Source organism: Physeter macrocephalus, chromosome 15 (genome assembly GCF_002837175.3).
Source record: "Physeter macrocephalus isolate SW-GA chromosome 15, ASM283717v5, whole genome shotgun sequence".
In the NCBI taxonomy this organism is placed as follows: Eukaryota; Metazoa; Chordata; class Mammalia; order Artiodactyla; family Physeteridae; genus Physeter; species Physeter macrocephalus.
The window spans coordinates 5526632-5550896 of NC_041228.1; the positions used below are offsets into that span (position 1 = coordinate 5526632).

At 39.6% G+C, this 24265-nt stretch overlaps 1 long non-coding RNA gene across 1 annotated transcript in view; it reads right to left on the minus strand.

The window, feature by feature from the left end:
* The window catches only part of LOC129392837 (uncharacterized), a 580523-nt gene extending 556736 nt beyond the window's left edge, over positions 1-23787 (minus strand). The window contains exon 1 of the long non-coding RNA XR_008619476.1: positions 23705-23787. This is a non-coding gene — a long non-coding RNA (uncharacterized lncRNA). The remainder of the gene's footprint in view (positions 1-23704) is intronic.
* Between the last annotated feature and the right edge of the window lie 478 nt (positions 23788-24265).

Genomic DNA, 24265 nt, shown 5'->3' on the forward strand with positions numbered 1-24265 from the left:
GGGGAGGGGGAAGGGTAAGCTGGGACGAAGTGAGAGAGTGGCATGGACATATATACACTACCAAACGTAAAACAGATAGCTAGCAGGAAGTAGCCGCATAGCACAGGGAGATCAGCTCGGTGCTTTGTGACCACCTAGAGGGGTGGGATAGGGAGGGTGGGAGGGAGGGAGACGCAAGAGGGAAGAGATATGGGAACATATGTATATGTATAACTGATTCACTTTGTTATAAAGCAGAAACTAACACACCATTGTAAAGCAATTATACTCCAATAAAGATGTTTAAAAAAAAAAAAAAGAAAGAAAATGGAGTAATCCTTCTCCTCAGAGAGATAAACAGGCATGGAAAGAGAGAGGTTCAAAAAAGAACTAGTAGGCAACAACAGTCACTTATTAGTATCACAAATTAGATGATAATCGAATATTTAAACTATACTTAATAAAAGTAAGACATCAGTAACCCAGAAGAGAATAATTTTATTTGCTCTTATTTCTCCCCTTTTTCCACATCCACACATTTACTAGAAGACAATTCCTTACGGACAGAAATTCTATATTACCGATCTCTGGGTATTCAGTACAGGGAACAACGTCCAGCTCATGGGTGATGCTCAATAAGCATTTGTTATTAGATTCATGGAAAACAAATAAGAAGACCAGAACTGTGCTTTATTTACAATACTTTTCTAGAAATCTTGACTTCCGATGCAGAGGCAGCCTGAAGGCGTGGTTGTCTCAATTAATTTTAAAACAAAATTAATTCTGAAACAGTACAGGAATGAACTGAAAATAGTATGCTCTAAGTAAAGAAGTTTCCACTCAGCCTAGATTTGACAAATTGGGAATGAAATTGAACAAGATAAAGCATTTTTAACCCTCAGCCAAAATATGCCAAAATCCATCTCTGAAGCCGGTCTTAATCACAGTCAAATTTCTCCTCAAAATGCATTAAGGTTATATAAGCCTCTGGGCTCCATTCAATTGAGCAAGAAGTCTTTCTGTCTCTTGAGTTTTTTCCCAATTATCATCATCGCATTATTAAGGCAACAGATCACACTTAAGTATGTTCTTGATAAGTTCTTACCAATTTAATATAAAGTTGAGAAATGATTATTTAAGGCGAACACCACACAAAATTTACTAAGGAAGAAATGCAGATCCTCCGCTTTGCCGACCACCACCCAGAAATTTGTGTTTTGGTAATATCAGAGCTTTTCTTCCTCTTCTTTGTTTATCCATTTGACATTTTGTTCTCCCATGAAATTTATCTGAAAGCCCAGGAATAAGAATATGAATATGGCAGGTCAGGGGACTTTATCTATTAACCACTATTATCAATATTGCTTTCTTGTTTCTTAGAAGAAAAAGAGGACTCCAAATTAGACTGAAACTTTGATTTTCCTTTTCAGTGTATTTCCTGGTGTCATTCCTTCCTCTCATTCCTGGCTTGCTATGCCTGAGGCAAAACATGAAATTTTCCTAAGTCAGGATAACCACAAGGCTACTGACATCATTGAACTGCAGCAAAAAAAAAAAAAAAAAAAAAAAAATCAGAATTTGTTTCTCTCCAGTTTCTCATTACATAGAAAATGTAAATCGTTATCTACTAACTCACTGTTGTCTCTTGGTCACTTGCTGATAAAAATCACTCTGGAGAGAGCCTGTCTTCCAATTTGGGTTCACATCCCCTCCTGTCCACACATACTGCAACTCTTCACACATTTCAAGATCCAGCTAAATACAACTTCTTTCATCAAACATTTCCCTATGTCTTAAATTGACATTAATCTTCCCGTAATCTTTGTCATACCCCTCTACAATTTCACTTCTGAATGTCTGTTTACATGTATATACAATTATTTGCATGCCTGTCTAGAACATGGAAGAATGCCATTATTTTTGGCATCTTTTATAGCAGGGGTCAGCAAACATTTTGTGTAAAGGACCAGGGAATAATATTTTAGGACTGTAGACCATATGGTATCTGTTGCAGCTACTCAATTTGCCATTGTAGCAAATTGAAAGCAATCATAGACAGTATGTAAATGGATGGGAATGACTAAGTCCCTATAAAACTTTATTTACAAAAATAGATGGCAGGTCAGATTTGGCCCATGGACCATAATTTGCCAACCTCTGTAACAGAGAATCTGTAACATCCCCTTGAATATTCTGAAAAAAAATATTCACTGAATGAATGAAAAAAATGTATGAATGGACTATAACAGACAATTCCCTTTTGTTTTCAAGTTTACGCCACATATTAATCACGGAATAAGTAAGCATCAGACGATGAGAGGCAGTATTGTGAATTACAGTATTTCCCAAAATGTGGGATAAAAACCATTACTACAAATGGCGTTTTGTAGTTCACAAGATAAATCTAGGAGTTAAGAAACTTGCCATTAAACAGTATAATTCACACGGTTTTAATTAAGGTCTCAGTTTAGTGCTAATCTCTCTTAAACACTATAATTTTCCTGTTCGAAAAGAAAGAAACCCCCTGCAAACAGACAAACAAACAATGGAGCAAGTCTTTAAGCAAAGTATATAACATTAATACTGTTTTGTATCTAAATTTAAAATTATTTATTATAGATATCAACCCACCATATATACCCACATATTTCTTTTAAAAAACATTTAACTCAACAGAATTAACTTCAAGCCATGAAAAGATATGGAAGAAACTTAAATGCATATTACTAAGTCAAAGAAGCTGATCTAAAAAATTTACATATTGTATGAATCCAACTATATGACATTCTGAAAATGGCAAAATCATGGAGAAAATAAAAAGATTAGTGGTGCCATGGATGGGGGGAGGGTATAAGTAGGTAGAGCACAGAGGATTTTTAGGGCAGTGTAACTACTCTGTATGATATTATAATGGTCAATACATGTCATTATGTATTTACCCAAAACCATAAAATGTACAACATCAAGAATGGATCCTAATGTAAACTGCGGACTTTAGGTAAGTCTGATGTATTGACTTAGGCTCATCAATTATAAGGAACGTAACACTTTGGAGGGGGATACTGACATTGAGGGAGGTTATGCATATGTGGGAGCAGGGGGCATACAGAGAGTCTTCATAACTTCCTAGCAATTCTGTTGTGAATCTAAAACTTCCCTAAGGGGCTTCCCTGGTGGCGCAGTGGTTGAGAATCCGCTTGCCGATGCAGGGAACACGGGTTCGTGCCCCGGTCTGGGAAGATCCCACATACCGCGGAGCGGCTGGGCCCGTGAGCCATGGCCGCTGAGCCTGCGCGTCCGGAGCCTGTGCTCCGCAACGGGAGAGGCCACAGCAGTGAGAGGCCCGCGTACCACAAAAAAAAAATAAAAATAAAACTTCCCTAAAAAAGTCAATATATATAGTAAGCAGAGACTACGTGACAGGTGATAGAAATAACAGGGTTGAGTAAGGTAGGCAAGGTTCTTGTCTGCAGGTACTTCAGATCTGTAGGGAGATTGACAATTAAATACGATAGAAAAAAGCTAAATGATGTTATGATGGAGGTGTTAATGAAGCCCTAGGAACACTGTAGCCAGTCAAGCCAATTTAAAAACAGAATTAATGGATTTATTTTTAAAAATCATAATTAAGTGGCATGCAGGCAAAGTAAAAAATTCTGAAGGTGACGTGAATGACTGCAGTTAGAGAAATGTTGCAATTTTAAGGATGGATGGTTGGGTTACTCTCTAATCAAAATAACTCTCTTCAAATCATGGCCTTGCCATCAACAAGCTCTATGGCTTGAGGAAAATCTTATGATTACCTAAAGCTAAATTTCCTCTTTAGTAGAAAAGAGCATAGAGGGTCAACTTACATAATGCATGTTAAAGTTCATTATAAACCACTGTACAAATTTCAGTTATTAATGACAAACCTAGTTCATCCTGAATCTGAGAAGCTTTCAGCAGGTTTTTCTAAATCATTAGTATTTCTTTGCAGCCAGTGCCTGAGACAAAAACGATCAAGTGTTTTATTAAACATGAAGACATCAATTTTCTGTTTTAGAATCAATGTACAGACATACTTGACCACCAATCAGTTTAATGAAAAATATAGGCATTAGTAACTCATTTTGGTTGTAAAATTAGTTATTTAACATATAACTACATTCTAATTTGTAACATGTTTATCAAAATTTAGTGCCTTGTCGAGAATGCCTTCTTTTAGGAAATTTATTGCTCAGTTTTACTCTAGCCTTATAATATTAGCAATAAATCCAAGAGTTATATTATGGCTTTTTTCAATTGATTAAACTGAAATCATGGGTACAAATTAAATGTTAGTGATTACATTTCACTGCTGATCTATAATACATAATTTATGTAAGATACGTTTTAAATGGTCAAAGTGTTCAGAATATTCAGAGAGAATTCATCCAAAATATACCTCAAAATATGATTTCTCTCTGAAATATCACCAAAAGTAAATAAAAAGCTTTATAAGCCAAATGATCTTCATAAGAACAGAAATTAATTATATTAACGGTGTCTGGCACATGGTAGGAATTCAGTAATTGGTAAAGGTCCTGCATTCGTTTCCTCCTGCTGCTGTTAGAAACAAAAACAAACTAAGTGGCTTAGAGCAACACAAATTGATTATCTTAGATTTCCAGAGGTCAGATGTCCAAAACGGGTCACACTCGGCTAAAATCAAGGTGTGGGCACAGCTGCATTCTTTTGGGAGGCTCAGGGGGAAATCTAGTCTTTGACCTTTTTCAGCTTCTAGAGGCTGTCTGCATTCCTTGGAAGGCTCATGGCCCCTTCCATCTTCAAACCAGCAACATACTTCTTCACATCTTGGACCTCTGCTTCCATCATCACATCTTATCTCATTTCAACCCTCTTTCCTCCTCCTTATAAGGACCTTTGTGATAACATCAGGCCCATTCTGACAATCTGGAATAATATTCCCAACTCAAGATCCTTATTGCTAGCACATCTTCTAAATCCTTTTTGCTATGTAAGGAATAATATTCCTCACCTTAGGTCCCAGTGATTAGGACATGGACATCTTTGATGAAGAAGGTGGTCATTATTCTACCTATCATAGGTGTGTAAGATCAATTTTTTAATTATTAAAGGTTTCATTATATCAATTCGCTACTACTCTTGCTATATTAGCACAGTCATATAACTGTTAAATACTGCCAAAATATTTTTTCTCCCGTAAAAAATATTAGTGTCTAATGATAACATCCAGCGTTCATAGAGCACTGCTTTGAGTGCGTTCCATGCATTATTTCACTTAGCTCAGGAAACTGAAAAGATGCCAGATAGAATTATTAATATATAGAAATTATAGGATGCATGAATATGGTTTTATTTTATTCAAGAAGAAAATTCATTCAAAGATAAAGTATTACCAAGTACACAGAGATCTACTATAATTTATCAATAAGAAGTTCAAGGAGATTGGGATTGACATATATACACTAATATGTATAAAATGGATAACTAATAAGAACCTGCTGTATAAAAAATAAATAAAATTCTAAAATTCAAAAAACAATTTTTTAAATTAAAATCAACATAAAAATAAATAAATAAATTTTTTAATTTAAAATTATTCTCATGGGCTAATAATTTGTACTTTAAAAGTAATAATAAAATTCACACAGAATATTGCTTATACTGTTAATTTACTTTGTAATATATTTATTCTTTTGCATTATCTTTGCATTGCAAGATAAAAACATATAAAATGCGAAAATAAATATATCTGTCTTACAAATCACAAGAAAGTTTTTGTTACCAATTCTTATTTATTCTGTGCAGCATTTTGTGAGTTAAGCCTGGCAGATATTACCCCCTTTTATAGATGAGTATCTGAAGTCAACAGGTGCTAAGAGACCAGCCAAAGCTGTGTACATAGTAAAGGTTGGAGGTAACTCATAGATCTCCATACTCTAATCATGTTAATTTTTCACACATGTGAACATAAAATATTATTACATTTATTTAGATTGTATTATTTGTTAACCCAAAACAATTTGGTGCCAAAGAAAAAAATGAAAGGGAAAGAATTAAAGGGATGAAAAAGGTCAGCAGTAGAGATGGAGGCAGAGGCAGGGATACATTAAATTGACATCTATGATGAAATAGTTATGCCATTATATGCCTGTGGTTAGAGTATAGGGGCGATATATCCCTAATGTTAAACACTTATCTTGCCTCTTCTAGTATAATTAATCTGACCCTAAAAACTATACGTGAATGTTGATTTAATGAAATTGTTGTTGGAGATTATCAAAGAGACTTTGGTTTTTGCCTTAGGTCCTAAGGCATAGTAATTTTAATAAATCTTCCAGCCTAAAGCAAAAATTAAGACTATCACTCTCTTCCCCCACTCTACAGCAGTGTCTTAATTATATGTTAATTTAACAAGCTTCCATGATCCCAAGACAATTTTCCAACCACCTCAACACCATCCCCGGAGTGTCTTAAGATATATCCCTTCCATCATAAGCAGCCTCAGAATCTTTTTCCTGTACTTTGCTTGTGATCATTTTACTTTCTCCAATTTAGCTCTCTAAGTCTCTGGCTGTAAGTTTTTATTTTCTGTTATATGATATGTATAATGGTGCCAATATCATTCAATATGTTACATAAACATGAAGGTAGAGATTGGGGGCAATGTGTCTCCAAGCCAAGGAATGCCAAAGATTGCCAGCAAATCACCAGAAGCTTGGAGAACAGATTCTTTCTCAGAGCGCACAGAAGGAATAAGTCCTGCCAACACCTTGATCTTGGACTTCTAGCTTTCAGCACTGTGAGACAATACAAATCTATTTTTTAAGCCACCCGGTTTGTGGTACTTTATTGTGGCAGCCCCAGCAAACTGACACAGTGACTACCCTTAATTTGCCTGTCGACCCTCTGGCCACAGAATGGTTGCACTTCTTTCCCGAACAAAACACACACAACCTCCCAAGACACTCAAAGGTCTCATCCCATTACTACTTCAGGCTCAAGCTGGAGGTCCAAGATCTCATTATCTAAATTAGATCCAGATGTGGAGGGAGCACCTGGACTCTGGTTCCTCTTAAGCTTAAAATTTGTGCATTAAAGAGACCTATGATCTGCAACTCCCCATCCCCTCAACATACACAAAATATTCAGTGGTGAGGCAGGCATATGGAAACTGTAATAGATAGTTCTCTTCAAATAAGAGGAAATAGAAGCCATGCAATTGTCAATGACCCATAGTAATTCTGAATCCAGGTGGGCACATGTTTCTAGCTTTTTAATTAGGAAATGATTCCCTGAAACTGATGCCTGTACCTTTTTGAGTTCTGGGCTGCTCCCTTTGAGACATCTTTTCCCCTATAAAAATTAGTGTCTGTAGCTAAGTAGTTTTCTCTGCCAGATTATTGCCCATAATTAGGGATCTAAAGGGTTATTTTTATTAATTTTTTTCCCTATCTCTCTCTTTTTCAATCCAAGCTGGTATAATTTCCTTAAAAGCTTTATGGGACTCCAGTATATCAAATCATATTCCACTTTATTAGCCACACCCATATTTACATTTTGAAACTTTGAAAAACCTGTAAAGCTACAGTAAGACAAAACTCAAGATTCATAGGGGCCCTATTGTTTGAATGAATGGGTCTACAGGTCATATAAGTAGGTCTATACGACACTTAGAGATCCATTTGTTTAATTAAGGAGTTCTTTGAAGTAACTCCTTAAATCTTTCTGAGGTCTCATCAGCTTATTTTACAATATATCCTTGATTTGAATTTTACCATGAGACCACATGTCAAATTAGTGTTACTACTCTGAATTTGATCTTGTCCCTTGGGCTATGTTTTACTTTGACACCATTTGCTAGTTAGAAATGTGGTTGATGAGAAACAGTTCTATGTTTCAAACCAGATAAATCATGAGTCATTTATATACCCTATAAATTATGTTAAAAACTCAAATAGGTTCTTTTTTAACTGGTCTAGCTCTACCCACACCTTTTCATACACATCTAAAAAGAACCAGTTAGCACTTTCAACATTCTGCCTAAAAAAAAAATCTCTTTACTCAGGTCCACCAGTTCCTTAATACATAAATATACGCATACATATATATGTACATATATGTATATATTATACACACACGCGCAGGCACATGCGCACAAACACACACACACACACACACATACATGACCACAGGTGACAATTTTGCTGAACCTTCCACCACCACGAAACACAGTTCATCTTTTCTCCTCCATCCAGTGATACTTTTCTTGCTGCCCTTCAAGCCTTCACCAAGAGTGTCCTCAAGCCCAACTCAGATTCAATGTACTAACCAGACCCAAAGCCAATACCACTTGTTTAAGGTAGCATTCTGATTCCAGAGACCAAATTATGTTCCAGTGTCTAATGCTACACCATTTTTTAAAATCTCAAAATTTAGTGGCTTAAAAGAAACTTTAATTTTCCTCATAATGTTGTAGTTCAGGTATTCAAAAAGAGATCAGCCAAGCTGATTACCTCTGATTCACAAAGGATCAGTTAGGATATGGGATCACATAGGGCATCTGAGGTAGAGGATCCTCTTCCAATATGGCTTCTAGTCTCACATCTAGTACCTTGATGATCCTGTCCAAGCTCTCTTTCCTCCTGCTCTTTTATCCTCCAGGACTTCTTCTCATGGCTTGACTTTCTCACAACAGGGTGGCCTCAGGATAGGTAGACTTAATCTAGTGCTGTTGTCCCCAACAGCAAGTTATCCAAGAGTGAGTATTCCAAGAGGCAAGTTTCCAAGAGGCAGGAAATGAAAGCCACCAGTCTCCAAATACCTCGGCACTGACACCGGCAGCATCACTTCCTCTGTATTTCATTATTCAAAACATACACAGAGGGGTTTCCCTGGTGGCGCAGTGGTTGCGCGTCCGCCTGCCGATGCAGGGGAACCGGGTTTGCGCCCCGGTCCGGGAGGATCCCACATGCCGCGGAGCGGCTGGGCCCGTGAGCCATGGCCGCTGGGCCTGCGCGTCCGGAGCCTGTGCTCCGCAACGGGAGAGGCCACAACAGAGGAAGGCCCGCATACCACAAAAAAAAAAAAAAAAAAACATACACAGAGCCCACTCAGATTCAAGGGAAGAAAACATATACCTCAACTCTTAAAAGGGAGAGGGCCAAAAATTTAATCTATCACACTTACTTTGCAACTTATGACTTTGCACAAATTATTTAACCCTCTCTGAATCTCAGCTTTCTCTTCTATTAAGAGTAGATGAGATAAATCATAATTATACCATACTGCTAAGGCTATAGTAAGAGTTAAATGAGACATCAAGGGTGCAGTGCCTATTACAGAAAACCTGGTATAGAACAATCGATAAATAGTATCTGTGATGAAAATAATATTAGCATGAAAAACATTTCCATTTGCTTGTATCATCATAGGAGCAGTTCACATCACAGTATCCACTGTTAACAATTTAGACATAGTTTTTTTTTTTTTTTTTGTGGTATGCGGTGATACATGTCTTCAGCAGACAAGGAAATCCCATGTCGAAAAGGAGAAACGTCTATGGAACTGTGAGTGGGCCACACATCTCTTTGGGGATGTAAGTATATACTTTATATTTATTATCTGTTTTTTTTTAAATTACCATAGTTTGTAAAATCTCAGCTGGGGTTTATTAAGGTATTGTCTATAAAGATGTGCTGCATAAATATGCTAACCGGGCTTCCCTGGTGGCGCAGTGGTGGAGAATCCGCCTGCCGATGCAGGGGACGAGGGTTCGTGCCCCGGTCTGGGAAGATCCCACATGCCGCGAAGCGGCTGGGCCCGTGAGCCATGGCCACTGAGCCTGCGCGTCCGGAGCCTGTGCTCCGCAAAGGGAGAGGCCACAACAGTGAGAGGCCCGCGTACCGCAAAAAAAAAAAAAAAAATGCTGACCTAAGAAGAAAAGCAAAACAAAAAACACCAATTTCAAAAGGTATCAACAAATCTGCCAAATACCTCTAGAAATACAGGCACAACACACACCTCCCACAAATTTAGTAGAATAACACAATAGGAAATCACCTACAATGGTCAATTAAAACGTACATAACAGCTCACTTCTGGAGGAGGGTGGGCCCTTGCCCCTTGTGTCAAACTACATTATGCTCAACCTTCTCAACTTTATGCCTTTCATCTTCTTGAGAACATGTTCTACATCTCTGGACATAGAATGACTCTCTTAGGATCTTTGCTTGTACTGGCATGAAAGGCTTTCTCTGCTCTTTGTAACTACAATTATGGGACCATATAGTGTATAATGAAATTAACAATGAATGCATTGTAAGAAGAGGTGGGATCAAAATCTCAAAGTCTTAGCCAAGCAATTTGTTTACTATTTGTCCTTAATGGCATTGTAATAGTATAAGTGTATCAATCACTGCAATCGTGGTTTACTAGATCATGCCACTATGTCTACAGAGGTTGTATGGGAGTCAAGACATCTAATTCAGCATCTCATTGAATATAATTAAGAGTCTTGTCTCTTTCTCTCTTTAGGATTATTTTTATCCTAATGCTGGTTCTCCTAGCAATGAAACGCCAGCAGCAAATGAGACTATGTTCAGAGCCAGCAAAAAAAAGTGCGCTTTTGTTATAGCACTGGAAGCGAGAGTTCTAATATTTACTTTGAGTTGACCATGTAGCTCACAAATCAACCCCTAATAACAACAATAACAATGGCTACCTTTTAATGAGCACTTACTATGTGTCAGGCACTATTCTAAACACTTAACTAATAAGATTTAATTTATTCTTCTCTATAAATACATAAAGCCATGCCTATAACTATTCCCATTTCATAAATATAGAAAATACAACACAGGGTTATTAAAAATGCATATATTTAGGCTGTGAAGGAGCTCAGCTCTGACCCATGCAGCAGATTAACTCTGGATAACTTTTATTTAACCCTGCACTAACCTTCCTTGCTGAGCCAATAATTTACTATTAAAGAAAGTGTTGTTTGTCTTGCCTTAAGGCAATCAAGGGACCCTTTCCAGAAACCATGGCCCACATGTACGAGGAGTGCTCAACTGAATGAAAACATTCGTTTAATGGGAGAATAAGACCAACAGGCATAGAAGAACTTTTAATTAGCAGATTTCCCAAACATGCTCTGTGACTTAGCTTTGTAGCCTCCGAAGGGCTGCCATGTAAAAGAGGAATGATTCAGGCCAACATATAAGGCTTAAAGCAACAACAGGCAAAACTCAGGTCAATATAAGGAAGTTCCATTTTCTAAACACAGAATGAGATTCTAGTAAAATGTGCACCCAAAACTGACCATGGATGAAGCAACATGGTGTTTGTTGTCTAGTTCAACAAAAATGATTTCCCTGGAGTGATGGCTACAGCACCTGGCTTGAGTGAGTTTAAAGGGAATGAAATATAAAGAGGGGAGCCAGGTTGAATAGAAAACTCTTCTGAGTTTTACTGCAAAGGAGAGTAGAGAAAAGAAGCAAAGGTTGAGATGAATGAAACATTATTTTTTACTTGTTTTATTTTGCATAAGGTGGGAGACATTTCAGCCTACTTATCTTCTGGCACATGTGGTTTAAGAAGGAGGTGCATTCATAACTTTGGTGGAGTATTTCTTATTTTTAGTTTATGAAACAAAATTAAGTACAAATAAATCATGGTCATCAATCGAGTGGGTGGAAGGGAAGGACATTTGGAAGTTATCGACTTAAGCAGAAAATTGCCTGGGTAAATATAAAGTGATAGGACAGTGCTCAGGGCCCATGGGAAACTTGTGAACTGAAATTAAATGAGATACCACTAAACCACAGTTGCATCTCTTTCCTTTAACCAAGTTGAGCATGTGGGGGAAAGTACAACACAGGATCAATGTAATATTTCTGTTTTTCCAGGGACAGAGGACCGAGTAGTTGTCAGTGATTGCAAGGGAGAGGTTACGATGATGGTCTTAACTGGTTTTATAAGGAGAGAGGCCAGGACAGTGTGAAGGCCTGTGGAAAGATAGCACAATGAGTGGGTTCTATGTCCCTGGGTATTTGTCACATTCTTGAGAATGAGGTGTGGCAGGGAAGCCTCATAAGCTTTGCATAGGTTACACTGTTATCCTTTTGTTTAGCTGATGTTTTACATGGTCTTCTCAAAGTTGTTCCAAATACCTCTCTCTTCAACATTTTTAAGTTGAATATATAACTTAAATATTCAGTGTGTTCTACTAGGTCTAAGAACCTCACTTCCATGAAAGAATGCTGCCCAAATTAGAGTACACACAATTTACCTCACAGACTGCAATTCCAACACAGTAAATGAAAGTGATAATTTTGTGCTTCAGGCAAGACCTCATGTATGTTTGAGTGTGTGTGAATGTGTGTGTGTGTGTGTGTGTGTGAGAGAGAGACAGAATTTTCTCAATGGAAAAGCCTTTGCATTAAGCCACTCTCCTTTTTAATCACTGCAATTCAATGAAACAGACCACAGTAACAAGCAGTTTGTTCCAGGTTTTCAAGATTCAATGCAGACTCCATTTTCAATAATTCACATTTTCCCAGGTGTGCTGGACATTTATTGGAGCTTAATCATCTTCTCTTTTATGAAATTAATTTTCTAATACATTTTTAGTATAAATGAGACTGTGAGAAAGAAATGGCCATTACTCCCTGTCAGAATAAAAGGGGATTTTTATTTTTATTTTTTTTTTTGTTTTGTTTTTTTGTTTTTTTTGCGGTACGCGGGCCTCTCACTGTTGTGGCCTCTCCCGTTGCGGAGCACCGGCTCCGGACGCGCAGGCTCAGCGGCCATGGCTCACGGGCCCAGATGCTCCGCGGCAGGTGGGATCTTCCCGGACCGGGGCACGAACCCGTGTCCCCTGCATCGGCAGGCGGCTTCTCAACCACTGCGCCACCAGGGAAGCCCAAAAGGGGATTTTTAAAGATGCATGACTGCAAAGAAGTTGGAACCAGGCGTTTGCTACCACAGACAGTTTATTTCAGTAACTATTGCTCTTAAGAGAGAAATAATTATAGTTAAATGTTAACAAATATTTTTAACATCTATTTTTTTCCAATTATTGTTCTAGACATTGGTGATTCTAAGGTGGGTAAAACAATAGTCCTGCTTTACAAAATAGTAATAATAGAAAGAATAAGTTATTTAACAATACATTTTTATAATCACCTTACTTTTATAATGATGATGATAAATAAGGTTGTAGATTATTATCATTGTCTTTCTTTTAGTGTACGTTGACAGATAAAAGGACTCAAGCGTTGAATTTCGAGGAACATCAATTAGGATGAAGTTATATCCATAAAAGAGAAGACAAAGGATTGTATAAGCTCTTCCCTCCCACATACATGTAGGATTGTGTTTTCTGTAACCCTTGTGGTTGGGTTGATAATGGGGGGAAGAGTTAGTTGATCTTAAATGTTTCGTTGTAATACTCCTTCTAGATATCCACCACCTTGTTTTAAAGCAGCATCTTTCTTTGCAGATGGACCGTATCAGCACTACTTCTCAAAAGGCTGTGGGACGTGTGGTTGTTCTTCCACCACCACAGCCTAGTGGAGTAATTTAATCAATTTGGTGCTAAATGGCAGCTGAAGTGATAAATGCCATAAAAGAATTACATAATCTTATATAGCACTGGTCAGAGGAGTAATCTTAGTGTTGTGATACCTTTACATGGGGTGAGACAGCCATAATCACATCTCCTTACAGAGGCTATCCACGAAATTCTCTAATAATAATGGAAGGACATTTTGCTTTTGTCTTAGATGATAGTTACATGGACACTTAGCTCCAATATATATCTATTCTGGGAAGACTATACAATTACACGTGACTCTTAAAATAAGGCAGAGACTTTTTGCCCCTAAATTTCTTTACTTTCTCTAGTATTCTTAGTGGATTATTCAAGCAAAAAAAAAATGGCTAGAAAAGATTTAATTCTCACTGGCATTTGCCATTTAACTATAATGACCTCATTATTGGCACACCTTAGCAGAAACCTGGTGAACTAATTTAGTAGCCAGTTAGCTTCCCAGCAGCCCCAGCTAGAGTGTTCAGATTGCAGGTATGTATGCCAATTACAACAAAACACTTTAAAATAAGCACAGTAGAGAGTGTTAAGCTACTTAATGTGTCATGTTAAGATTGCCTTGTCCTTTATTCTTTAAAAAGTCAGGAAGACAGCTTACAGGAAACAAATTGCTCAGATAGATCTAGGAAGTACATATTGAGATATTTCTCCATATGGAATCTCAGCACTATGATGGCAGGGAAGGGGCCATAGTAAAGGTAACATATAAATGAAGTCATGTGCCATGGAGCCACATACTGGTAAAAAAAAAATTAAACAGTAAATAGGATTAAACAGTGAAATGTTAAAGCCTTTGATTACTGTGAAAAACAAAGAAAACGTGTACCATCACCACTTTATTCAACATTGTCTTGGTCTAACTAATACCATGAGATAAGAAAACAAAATTTGTAATATAAATATAAAAGAAGGGACAAATGTATCTTCATTTGCATTTGATATGATCATACATGTAGAAAGTTCAGGAACCTTTGTGAAAATAATTTAAATCAAAAGAGAATTTGGTAAGATGAATAGGTGTAAGAAAATTGAAAAATATATCAAAAATAATCTAAATTGTAATTATAAATATACTAAACTTATGTCCTGGCCTAGTGTGTTAGAAGAGCCACTCATATGATTTGAAATTAGGGTGCAATTTCAGGGCTGTAGAAGATGAGGTTAAATAAATCATTATTACGAATATTGCTTATTGGGCGCTGACTATGAGTCACGCACATCGCTAATTGCTTTAAAGCTCTTGGCTCGTTCAATCAACATTTTTTGACAGGAATTATCTACCTTTTCATATTAAGATACCAAGCCCTAAAATGTTTAAGCAACTCAACTGCAGTCACAAAACCTGTAAGGCAGAGAACAGGGATGAAGAGGTGACCTCTTGAATCTAATGCACTGTTTGTAATGAATGAGATCCTGTCAGCAGAGATACACTGGGGAGGGAAACATGTTGGCTTTGGAGGCTGCCAGGTTCCCAGGGTTTAGTGCCATGTTCCCAACTTGGCTGGGGACCAGCTGGGCTCCAATTACTTCTACTAGACATATATCTCACCCAACTGGCCTCCCTTGGGGCTTCTTTTAATTTTTTTAAATATATATTTACACTTTTATTAGAATTCTTCAGAATTGCGAACAACAATTGGGCAACATATCAGGGAAAAAACATATAGAACATCAACATCCTTTAAACTTGCACCACTTACATATTTACATATAAAGTTACTGTATATATAAAAAATATTTTCAAGGACTCATGGGCTTGGGAATATTCAAAAGACATTACTGCTACATTTCAATATTTACCAAAAAAAAGCCACAAACTAATTTCAAACATTAAGCCACTGCAAAGAAATATCGGATGTAAAAAAAAAAAAATTATAAAAATATAAACTTTCAAGAATATCCAAGACAAAACTCTCAGTGAAGTGCCCCTGAAGTACCTAAACATCTACAATTAAAAACCATTTTTCTTACTATAACCAAAGTCAATAGAAACACAAAGGAAATTTTCAAAGTATGGCAAACAGCAACAACCTCCTACGTGACAACAAAACGCCCCAACCTGTTACCTTTGGAAAGGTGCGAGATCATAGGACTCCAGTGCAAATGGTTACTTCCAGATAAATGGCCACAGTTCTCGAAATGAAAGCTAAGGGACCTAGGAGGGTCATTCAGGGTTTGACAGGAAAGCATCAGGGCGGTGGTGAGAAGACAGTGTCTTGCAGAGGCATGTTAAGCAAACGAATGTTCTAGCTAGGCCTATAGCCTGCTAAATAGACAACAGCATCAGGAGCTGCCTGCCTCCTGGGGAAAAGGGCAGAGATAAAAAGAGCAGCAACGTATTTTTCTTGTTTGTTTTACTTTTCGCTTGTTTTCTTCTTTTCCCCGAAGCTCCTTTTACCTGAGGAAATGTCCTAGACCAATCCACGTGTTAGTGGTTCAGCTGCTCTGGGCTGGTCTTTTCTGGGCTGGGCCTACTAGGCTAAAGTCCAGGCTTCGATTCAGGGTCACATCAGCAACACAGAGCTTCATCACTCTGGGAACATCAGAAACGTACCTCACGTTCTTCTCATGGTAGGAAGGCCAACATGCAGGGATCCCAAGCCAAGCACTGGTGAGCATTCCATTAGTAAAAGGAAGTCACTTGGATAAGCCCAGAATCAATGAGAAAACATCGCACGTGGAGGCACTATGAGGCCACAAGGCAGCACAAAGGATGAAAGGACTGAGAACAGTAATCCAAGCTACCACTCTTAATTCACATAAATGTTGTAGAAATGGAACAGTGTTCCATAGTTTTGTCCTTCCCCAAATTCAGCCATATCAATTTTACCTACAAGATATTTTTCCATATCTATATACCACCCATATGATTACTTGCTTTCTGGTTTCCTTTTCACTGGTGGTTTTGCAAATTTATAGAAATCTATATTTAAAAAGAGCTTTGCATGGCAACTATACTTAACAATACTGTACTGCATATCTGAAAGTTGTTAAGAGAGTAGATCTTAAAAGTTCCCATCACCAGAAAAAAAGTTTGTAACTATGCATGGTGATGGGTGTTAGCTAGACTTATTGTGGGGATCATTTCACAATGTATACAAATGTCAAAGCATCATGATGTACACTTGATAGTAATATAATGTTGTATGTCAATCACACCTCAGTAAAAAATATTTTAAAAAGCTTTGTTTCACCATCTTAAATGAAATAATTTGTTTTACTCACCATTAATACAAGATAATTATAAAAATAAATGATTTCTTTTAAATTATAGCAAGACACTGTGGCTACCAGAAGTGCTGAACCTCTCTTTCTTAAATATGTAATTAGCAAGTGCTATAATAGTATAACATAATAAACCTTTCTCCTTGAAGTCATCAGGAGAATTTAAAAGAAATGAATGATGATGATACCATCATGATTTATTTAATGCTCTATCTCAGCACCACCTAAAATCAACTCCTGCACTGATAAAACCATCTGATGTATCAAATGTGGGAAACACAGTCCTAGTAAAATCCCTTATTTCCCATTATACACATGGGGAAAATGGTACCCAAACACTGCGAGACAAGACCAAGTTCCCACAAACAATATCAGAGACAGAACTAAAGCCGCATGCTTGTCCCAGTGTTGCAGAACACAGCCGATCATGGCAGTCTGCCTCAAAGTACTTCAGGGATGAGTTAACACTACTTAATGAGGCAATATTTAGAAAGAAAAGGAGAAACATGACCAGAGTTGATATAGGGGAAGTAGATGAGAGCAGGGTTTTGTTTATGGCTCTGGCACTGGTTCATTGTTTATCCCTAAGTAGCTCGATTAATCTTCCTGCATCTGTCTCTTGTTCCCATTTGTAAATGAGAGGTAATGAATGGGCCTTACAGAAATGATAGGAGGGATTAGTAATAAGGTAATGCATGTTCATTGCCCTGAGCTCATCAAGGAAATGGCTCTGTGTATAGATGCAGCATGTTGCTGTGATCAGAAAGGCAACAAATTAGGAGAAAGGATAAAAGGAAGATAGGAGAGAGGAAAAAGAAGAGGGGTGAAAAAAGAGCAAGTGAAATAAAATGAAATGGCAATGGATTAAGAAAGAGGGAAGGGGAAAGAAAGAAAAGAAAAAAATATGTAATAATGAAAGAAAGATAGATTCAGAAAAAGTAAGACTAAATTTACATGGATCTGAGAGTCTTGGCTCTAATTACCAGCTGGAGGAAATAAGTAGATCAGAACATAAAATAGTATAAAAACATGACAGAGATGACCCAAGCTGTGGGTTAAGCTGGTAGTAAGCAGATTTTGTTTCCACCAGCTCCATAGCTATGGGAAAGCCTTTTTATGGCCTCTAGCTTTCCTCATCTGTAAAAGGATGATGCTGAAAAGCTTCGAGATATCTTTCAGAGAGACTGCATGAGTACAGGATGTTAAGAAAAGCTGAAAAGAGAATACTGGCAGAAAGAACATTAGGAGGAAAAGCAAGGAAGACAAACTGTCAGACATGAAGAAGTCATTTTACTTTCTTCAGATTGTAAATGATAATTCTAACCACTTTCAGTGAAGGAAAAAAAAACATTGCCTTTTTGAACCCTAGAGAAAACCAGTCTCTGTCAATTCACTGTCCAAAAACTCTCTGTCAAAAAAGGCAGGCAAAATTATTAGCTCTCTCTCTTTTTTCCCCCTCTTTCTCTTCTACCTATATAAAAATTAATTTTTTAATCTTTTAAAAACTGATTTTTTTAATGAAAATATTTCAGTAGCAATGGAAACTGATGCACCAGGAACCTATGGGAAGGAAAAAGGAAGAAAAAAAGAAAAAACAAAGGAAGGAAGGAAGGGAGAAAGGAAGGAAGGAAGAAGGGGGAAAGAGAAAGGAGGAAAGAACTCACTTGGATATGTCTCATGCAGATAATGTTCTCTTTTGAGAAGTGGTACAAGCATGTTTGGCCTTGGCTGGGAGCAAATTCTCTCAAAAAGGAGTTAACTTAGGTAAAGGGAGTAAAAGAAACAGATGCTACCATTTACTACAGTTTTCAGGACTGGATTTCTTATTCCCCTTCACCCTCAAAGTGTGCACCACTTCATATCACTATGTTGGGCTTTTCCCTCCTTTCTGCAGACATTTCACAGTTCTAGAGATGAGGGCTACTTTGTACCCTGCGTACTGACCTGTCCACCAGTTTCAATGTACCTGTGGAGCTGCCCCCGTGGCTGAAGTCCTGCTCCTACCTCAGGCCTCCTGGGAAGCCCAGATCTGCCCTGGTTACCTACTTACCAGGTGCTGGTGTTTACTTCCTGCCAGGTCATCAGGAAACACCAGCCCTTAACATCCCCATCCTCCTCAACTATCCACTTGGGTACCTTGGCTGTTTGGCATCAAACTCCTCAGTCCCCATCCCGATTCCAATTACAGTTGACCCCTGAACAGTACCAGTTTAAATGGCGCAGGTCCACTTACAGGCAGATTTTTTTCAATACTATAGCACTACATGATCTGCAGTTAGTTGCATCTGTGGATGCAGAACCGATAGGAAGGAAGCACATACACAGAGGGCCGACTATAAATTGTACTGGGATTGTCCACTGCACAGAGAGTGGGCGCGCCTATTTCTTACCACGTTGTTCAAGGGTCAACTGTTATGTGATTACACATTACCTATCTTTCTACACTTCAGTTATCGTGTTTTTCCTGCCAAACTGCCTGAAGACTAGGCAATAGCTCACTTCATAACACTGGAGAAACCGAGGCTCACTCATGGAACTATGCAGCTTGGACAGCCCTTCAAGAAAGAACTAGTCATTCAACAGCGAGGGTGCTGTAAGCTGATACCCTCCAGCAGCAGAGCCTTTGGGGTCCCTTTCAATGTTTGACAAGGGCCAAGACATCAGGATGGAGAAGGGAGGGCTCACTGACTTGGGGACACTCCTCTAGGATATCTCACTTAATACACTGACAAGGATTCCACACTCCCTTAGGATATCTCACTAAATACACTGACGAGGAATCCACACTCCCTTAGGATATCTCACTTAATACACTGACGAGGATTCCAGGGCTTAGTAGAAACTATCTGTTAAAATCATCCCTTGAGGCCTGGGAAAGTGATAGCCCAAGGTGAGTGAAGTTGAAATCCCCGAATTTCTATAGCAGATGGTTCAGGAAGGGATTAATGGCTGAGAAAATTCAGCATTTTCAAGTGTATGTTATGTGATGACATCAAATGACCTCCCCCTGCCCCCAGCACGGTGGGGAAACCCAGAAGACTCATCCAGAAGGTGCCGGTGAGAGAAGCCCTAGAGTCCCTGAGAATTGCAGTGGTAGCCTTGCCCTGCAGGCCAGAGCTAACGGTGGGAGGGGTAGTCACCGAGCTGGGTTCATTGATAAAAACGAGGATGATGGTACCAGGAAGCAACAGAGGTCAGGTGGAAGTAGTTAACCAGAAGTCCAGGAGAGGCCAGAGTGGCAGCCAAGTAGGCTTGGTCTGCAGAGCACTGTGGAGATGATTAATGATATATGGCATCCTTAGGAACAAAATAGACACAAAGCAGATAGGCAGACAATGAGGGTACTGCTTATTATATATACTAATAATTTTTTTAAAGAACACAACAGCAAGAGGACAAAGGAAGTTACCCTAATAAAAAGTAAAGATCAACTGCCCAAATCCCAGACCTGAAAACATACAAACAGACAATCAACAAACTCAAAATTTGTTCATTGAAAAATCTAATAATTTGGCTGTACCCTGGCAAGACTAAGTAAAAGAAAAACAATATCAATATCCAGAATGCAAAATGATACATCAATACAGATCCTACACATAAGAAATGCAATAAGAATATTGTTTAATAATTTCATGGCAATAAGTTGAAGTTTAAATAAAAATACAAATTCCTATATAAAAGAACTTAAAATTGACACAGGAACTAACAGAATATCTAGTCTGAAAATCTATTAACAATAGTAAATCTTGACTACTCTTCCCAAAACAAAATCACTCCTGTCCCGAATGCTGTCAGGAATAAGTATTTCTAAACATTTAAAAAAGAAAGAAATCCAATCTTACATAAACTCTTTGAGAAAAGTGGAACAGACTGAAATCATTTTATGATGCAACATAACGTTGATACCAAAATATGACAAGGACGCTACGATGTGGAAACTTATAGGCTAATCTTTTTTATGACTACAGATGACATACTCTTTAATAAAACATCAGCATGCTGAATTCAGGGACACACAAGCAATATATATCATAAAACACAAACTGCATTTATTCCAGTAATTAAGTTTCGTTACCATAGGGAATCAAGGTAATTCCCCACATCAGTAAAAATAAGGAGAAAAATTATTTGATACTCTCAACACAAACACAAGAAATCTGTATTAAAATTCAACACCCATTCTTAGCAGTGCTATCTGATCAGATATCCCTATTATTTCTTCAGTGAATAACAGACATTTATTGAGTAACAAGTCTATCTACTAAAACTATATGTAGAGAAGCCACGATAATCAAGGTGTTGAAAATGCTACTCTGACTGTTCATTTGTGGTGGTGTCAGTTGTAGATGTCAGAGTGGACTTGCTGTCCATAACCACTGCAATTTATCCTAGCGGCTGTATCTATTTGAGACTCAGTTTCCCATGCCCCTCATCCCAGAAGAGTATCTAATGTCAGGATCTGGATCATTCTTGTAAGTCTTTACTCTATGGTAATTTAAAAGATTATTTATTCCCAAGTATTGGAGTATATTGCTTATTTTTGTAATCTGTAACTCAAATATCACATGTGTCTCCTATCCCCACAAACTTTACACACCAGGGAACAGAACAGTGAATTTTTTTAAGTCTTTAGTGGATTGGAAGCCAACAATGACATTATTTAGAAAGTGAATTATTGTTCTGTATAGGAATTTCTGGCCTCAGAGAATTGGTTCCTGAATCACTTCATTTTAATTGTGAGCTATTCCTTAGAGATTTTCTAGTGAAACCTTCTTATTTTACAGATGAGGCAATTGAAGTTAGGTGATATTATCAAGCAGGATTAATTAAGCCTGGAGGACTTAGAAAATCTTGGCTTCTTCTAATAATGTTTTCTCTGTGCAACAGATGATCTTCTCTATTTCTCACTGAACTAGCAGAAAAGGTAATTATAAGATAAATCTCATCTTTAAAACCTCAAATAAAACAAGAGTAAATTAAAACACATTAAACATTCTAAGACTTCTCCTATTTGCTTAGTATTTAATAATTCCCTAATTAATGAATACAAAATAATTGCTTCAAGCTAAAAGGTGGAGTAATTAAAGGGTGCTCTAGGGATTAAAAATAAAAAAACCACAAACCCAAGCTGAGATAGGCCATATAGGATGTAAGAAATGTGGATACTCTAGAGGAAAAATGGTGCTTTAGGATGAAAGAAGATACATAGTTTTTCTGACTGAGATCATATCCTGACACATGATTACTCATCCCAAAGTTAAAACGAGAGCACCAATGAAAAGAAAGAAGTCTGGTTTATGAAAATATAATCTTTTCTTTTACCGATTCAAAAACCATTTCTTGGCAAAAGCAGAGGAAGAGCACAAGCAAATACATATTGGAATGAGAGAGAATGAAAAATTCAGCAAATACCAAGATAACTGGAGTTTGGAAGCAGCCTTTAATGAAGTTAGAAGTAATGAGGTGAGAGGCATACTTAAAGATCTGATGAGGGAGGTTTCTGTGGCAGTCATTAGGCGGCTAGTTCTTCTCTTCTGAACACATACTGGGATTGTTCTCTAACTAATATTGGCGAACAGAAGTGACATTTGAGGATTCCTGGCCAGAGTATGTGATTTCTGGTTTGAGAACCTCCAGAACTCTCTTTTCCCTCTGGTAGTCAACAACATTCAAGATGGTGGTTGTTCTGTTAGCCACCATCCTAAGTAAATATATTAAGTAAAGATCCCCTGTGACCCATGATGCTTAAGTTACATTAGTGAAAACTAAAACTTTGCTGTTTTAAAGTTTTGATTTGGGGAGTGGTTGTTACCAAGCATAACCTCATTTGCCTGTTATAGTCTCATAAGAAATGTCAGAATTTGGGTCTGTATACTGTCCATGGACGAGTTTAGTTATCCCTGAACCACGACGCGGCAGGCAGTTATGTGCCTATCAGGTACCCCTTCAGGGAAGAACTTGTCACAGCAACAGGCTGCATCTATCAGCTGCCTGAAGAGATTGTTTTAGCTGCAGATAAACACCACAGGCATGCTCACCTCTCAGCGGCAACTCACACCTAACGGCTCACTGCGATGGGGTTTAAAGACTTGGACATTTCAAGCTCATTCTAGACAACTGTGCTGAGCCAGTTTCGCTCCAGCCCTGCCCGCGGAGCCAGCTGAAGCTGTTCTCAGGCTTATATCATAGCTCAACTTCTCGCCCTGCCCAAACCGCTTCCTTCCCCTTCCTTCTACAGGTGGGCACCAAAACGAGTAATGGAATTCTCCAGAAATGAGCACTGGCCAATGCCAACGCCCCCCCCCCCCCCCCCCCCCCCCAGGGGGCATGACGCCCCCCTATGGAATTCTCCAGAATTGGGCACTGGCCAATGCCAACGCCCCCCCCCCCCCCACTCCCCGCCAGGGGACATGAGACCCGCCTCTGACCGGCCTGGGTGGCTCAAGTTCTCCCCAGACCCCTGGACGACCTGAAAACCAAGTGGCGTCTCCAGGCCAAAGTCTGGCCGACTTGAGCAAGCCTTGGAGGACTACGTCAATTCTAATTCCTTCTAGAAAAGACCCACCCTGCCGGGAGCGCGGCCTGGGAACCAAGCCTGGTTCCGGCTCTGAGGAGCCGCGAGGACCCCCCCGGCCGGCCCAGGACGCTTCTGGTCCCGACAACAGCTCCCCCTGGCGCGGCCCTCGGGAGGCTGAGGCCCCGGCCCCAGGTCCTCGAAGGCACAGCCAGGGCTGGGATGGGCGCCCACCCCCCCCAGACCAGGGTTTCCCTTCCCCGACGCCGCGCAGCCGAGAGAACCAACCCGAGCGGAGAGCGGCCCGAGGAGGAGGCTGACCGAACGCTGACGCTTGCGGGGCGGCGGGCAGGCCGCGTGCGACTTACCCCGGAGCGGCGGCGCCTCCCCTTCCGCGGAGACCCTCTCGGCGGGCACCCGGCGCTACGCCTCCTGCGGCCCGGGCGGTCGGGGCCGGCGCCTCCGGGGCTGAGGGAACTTCCGGCGTGAGGCTGCGGGGGCGGTACGCGCGGCCTGGGACGTCCGGGTTTAGGAAACGGCCCTGCAGCGGAGGATGGACCCGCTCTCGGGACGCCGCGCGGGCGGACGCGCCCCTCAGCCCGCAGGAGGCCGCCCGAGGCGACGCGGCGGCGCCGGTTCCCCGGGAGCTCCCGGCGGGCGGGCGGGAGGCGCCGGGTCGGGTCTCCTCCGCGTGTCCTGGGCCCGGGCCATCGAGGACGAGCTGCAAGGCGGCCCGAACGACGTGGACGCGATGCAAAAGGAGACCCTGCGTCTCAAGAGCCGGCCGAGGCACTGCGGGAGGCGCTGGAGGCGGGTCGGGGTCGGTGTGAGGGGCTTGAGAGGCCCGCGCAAAAGAGAAACTCGAACTGGCCGAGAGCAGGTGGTCCAGGCCCGGAGCCAGGCCTCCGGAAGGCCTTGACTTTCCACGT